Raw genomic sequence first — 4761 nt, 5'->3', positions numbered from 1 at the left:
TTATCTAATTTTCAAAAAATAAATAAGATATTATTGTATGAGACAATCTCAACGTAAAACGCATTCTATATATTAATTAAATAACTTATCTAATATATTGCATATTATAAGAATATAGACTCTATTTTGAAGTCAAATTACTAAGAAATAATTTCTCACAAAAGCAATATATGGTCTACTGAATGGAAAATTTGAATCATTTAAGCAAAAAATTTAAAAAAAAATCTTAAAATAGGCATAGGATAAACTTATTTCTCAAAATAAGCATGAATTTCCCAGAGTCAAGTTTTGGGGTTGTTGTTGTCACTAATAGCGAACAAAGAGAGCTGGTAAAAAAATTCATGTTCTTTGTTCGCTGTTAGTATCAACGAACAAAGGTTTACCTGGGTTAAACAGGGTCAAATTTTTGTTCGTTGTTAGTAACAGCGAATAAAAATTTAACCTTTTTTGACCAGGTTTCCTTTATTGGCTGTTACTACAAAGATCTGGTTAAAAAAAGTCTATTCTTTATTTGCTATTATTATAAAAATTCGTGCTTTAGTTTTGGAAATAAATATATTCTATGCCTATTTTAATTTTTTTTTTTTATATTTTTTTACTTAAATGATTCAAATTTTCTACGCATTTAGTGTGTTGTGGTTGATTTTGGATACAAATTTGGGCCCCTCAGTTTAAGTAATCAGAAAAAAGACGATCAAAGCCCATTTATTTCTTTAACTATTTTGTGGTTGATTTTATGTACTGATTACTTATTCTTATACTATATAAATTACTAGTAAATTAAATATGAAAACATATCATATTAAAAAAATAGAACTAGATACAAACTAAAAATATAGGGTAGATTAAATCATAAAATAAAACAATAACTTTTTGATTATTACAATTACTGCTCCTTTCATCTGATTATAGTTTTACTTACACTGTTTCTGAAAATTTATCAATTTTTTTAGATAATTGTCAAAGCGTATTTCACGCATTTATATCTTTGAAAACATTTCATAAAAATTAGAAATAATATATTTTAAGATTTAAATATATGAATATATTTTAACTCTAGTATATTCATGAAAAATCATGTTTAATTTTCTCCCTCTTTAAATGAAAATTTCCAATATGGTCAAACTATCAGAGACTATGTAAGGCTTTACTAATGTTGAATCGAATTGAATAATCAATTAAATCGGGGAAATTGTAAAAATAAATTAATCTTTACTCGATCTATTGAAAATAAACTCAAACAATTAAGTATTTTTAAATAAATTCATCTATTCTATATAATTGCTGAAAATAAACCCAACTATTATTTATTTATAATTCTTAATGTACAAAGAAACTTTAAAGATGGTTATAAACAATAGGTCGGTTTATTTTTAGAAAAAAATATACCTAATATGTAGGTTTATTTAAAAATAAATAATAAGTAGATTTCTTTTCAGCGAATCAAACAATAGTCAATTAATTATTGACAAATTACCCTTAAAATGATTAACAATGCAAAGATAAATAAAATTGTCATAATTTGATTAGTGTTGAATTGAAAAACTAATACTTCCTTATATATTCTAATTAAATAATGTCTCGTCTTTCGCATATTTATGGGAGAAAGGGAGTACAATTCAGTATATACAAGTAATTAAATTAAATTAAACACACTTAAACACTTGTACAAACATACTATAATATAATTTGCTTTTAATAGGATATGTTTATGACATTTAATTTAAATGTCATTACTTTCAATTTTTAATAGTATATATAGTGAATTTAGTGATATTTATTAAACTCTAGCAGCATGATAAAAAATAATACTAAATTTTTCGCGATATAGGATCTAATGACATTTCTCATAAATGTTATTATAGATTATAGTAATAATTACATATGTCAATAAAAATTTATTAAAATGTCACTAAATTATTTTATAGTTGAGCTTAAAATAAACACAAAAAATTATTACTTTTAAAATATGAATCAAACTAAATTTAATATTGCAAAAAGTTATATTTATTGGATCAAAAATGAACAAAGATAGGGATAGAAAGAGATAAACTCGTACTTTTTAGCTTTTGATGCTTACATAATTCCGCACTTATCAACTCACACGAATGCTTCCAAAAAAGGGGCTGCTATATTTTACTACTATTTTTTTGTCGTTCATATTGGTGGAAAAGTGGAACAACACGTCGTATTTATGAGTTTTTTAAATGTACGATCTCAACCTCTGAAAATGCTTCATCATCTTACTTAATATCCGACTTGAAAGTAGGGTTTGGGTGAGGACATGTGACAAATAATTCATATTCATACTCTTTTTACAGAAAGGACTAGATAAAAGTGGTCAAATTTTACCTCTAAACATGTAGGAGCCCTGCATAAAAGAATATAAGTGATGATAATTTCACAAAAGAGCAGCTACTTTAAAAAAAAAAGAACAACTAAAGAAACTATCAGAATCTGAAAATGCCTATTAGTTTTTTTTAGTTTGCAATATATAATTGAACAGCAAGATATGCATGAGATCGTTTTATTATAAAGAAAATTAATATAATTAATATATTTTTTTAATTGATCACTTTAAGATTGTAAATATTCACAATTACTTTAGTGTTATAAGTGACCACTCTAAAATTATTAAAATTTTAAATATAAATGATTAAAATCATACGTGATCACTTTAAAACTATAAATATAAAATAAATTATCTCAATAAAAATAATCTTACAGTATAACGGTTCCATTTAAAAACTTATAATAATTACATAAAAAGTTTTTTTAAGTTTTATGATGCCAGTTGAAGGACAGAAAGGTTAATAGTTTTAGTTATGTGATTGGAAAGTGATTACATTATAGAAATAAAATCTTGTGTAGTGCTTAGCATATATTCTACCAAAATGGATAATGATGATATTAGACGTAAGATTCATTAAGATGAAAGTGTAATTAAATCCTCAAAATCTACTATACTCACTTAATCGGTAACCTAAACTTAACAATAATCTCAATTTTGGACATTTTAACTTAATGATAAGATGATAATCTTTAAGTTGTCCTCATTTAATTTAAAATGAATTTCATCTACACGTGAATAAAGCAAATATTTCAATTTTATCTTATCTTATTATATCTAAAACTAAAATAAATAACAAAAAAACCAAAAATATGCTACCCTCCATTTTTTTAATAGCTATATTTTCTCCAAAAAAGCAATCAGATAAAAAAAATATACCTATTAAGAAGCCATTTGAAAAATTAACTTTATATATAATTTTTCATTTTTTATCTTTAATATATAAGGATATTAAAGAATGACTCGACACCTTATATAAATCCACTTATATGAAAAATATACAAAATAAAAGTGAAATATAAGTTGACACGAGAATTAATTATATTATATATTTTGAAATATTCAACCTTTACGGAAATAATATTATCTAACTTTCTAAGATTATTATATTTGTCAAGTAAGTCTTCTATGAGAGCGTCTTCGCATTAGACAAGCTCATATAATTAAATCATTCTTGTAATTGATTACGTTAAAATTGTAAATAATCATTTTAAGGTTATATTCAATCACTCTAATACTATAGAAAGTGACTACTTTAAAACTGTAAGGAATCACTTTAAGGTTATAACTTATAAATGATCATTTAAAACAATAATTATACATTAAATTAATCCAGCCAATAACATTAGTCTCACTGTAAAATCGTCTCAATAAATTATACATTGGATTAATCCTGTAGCCTCAAATGAAAATTTGTTAATATTTGTTGGGGTCCTGCCTGACGTAGGCGGAAGGAGGGGTAGCAAAAGTTGGCCATGCCCACCAAATTTACTGCTGGTGCCCTTTTAAAGTGTAATTACTCATTTACTTATTATTTGTTGGATAATAAAGCAATAATGCTAAGCTAAGCTAAGATTTTAGATTAGGATACATGGGTCGGCAGATAAAGTATTTATATAAAACTAAAGTTACGTTGTAAAAGATTGCTTAAATATAATAAAAAATTACTCAAATATATAATTAAAAATTGAAAAGTGAGATGAGATGAGAATGAGTTAGAGACATATGCAAATATATACTGGTCTATTTTATTGACTTTATAATATTTGTATTAATAATATATGAGTTTTTATTATTAATGTAGCAAATTTAGTGAGATGAAAGATAGACAGTATATTGAAATCTAATAGATAATGACAAATACATTTTAAATAGTACTTTTAAAGAGGTAACCAATTATGAACACGGTGGCTTAACTTAAATCAAATGATGCCTAATTTGGAAAAATAAAACTAATAATATCACACTACTTTAGTGTCTACTGTCTAGCACCTTGTTAGAAAGGCTACTAATTTATTTATAGGTGTAATAATCCTCACAAGTTACAACTTACTCCTTTAATTCTAGTGAATTAAGTTTAAATAAATTTAAAAATAATAAGAATAATAAAATTATATAGATAGACTAAAAAAATAAAAATATATAAATAAGAATTTTAAAACAAATTAAAACACTGGCTTGGCGTTCATGAGGGGCATGAAAAATAATACTTAATGTGAATTTACAGTTATGGAATTAGGTTATAATATATATATATATATATATATATATATATATATATATATATATATATATATATATATATATATATATATATATATATATATATATATATATATATATATATATATATAATAAAGCAACAACTAAACCCATAGTTGAGTCAAGATGAAAAGTAAGAGTAACCAATT

Source organism: Amaranthus tricolor, chromosome 8 (assembly GCF_026212465.1).
Source record: "Amaranthus tricolor cultivar Red isolate AtriRed21 chromosome 8, ASM2621246v1, whole genome shotgun sequence".
NCBI lineage: Eukaryota > Viridiplantae > Streptophyta > Magnoliopsida > Caryophyllales > Amaranthaceae > Amaranthus > Amaranthus tricolor.
The sequence above is the reverse complement of the archived record's forward strand: the minus strand, read 5'-3'. Positions refer to the sequence as shown.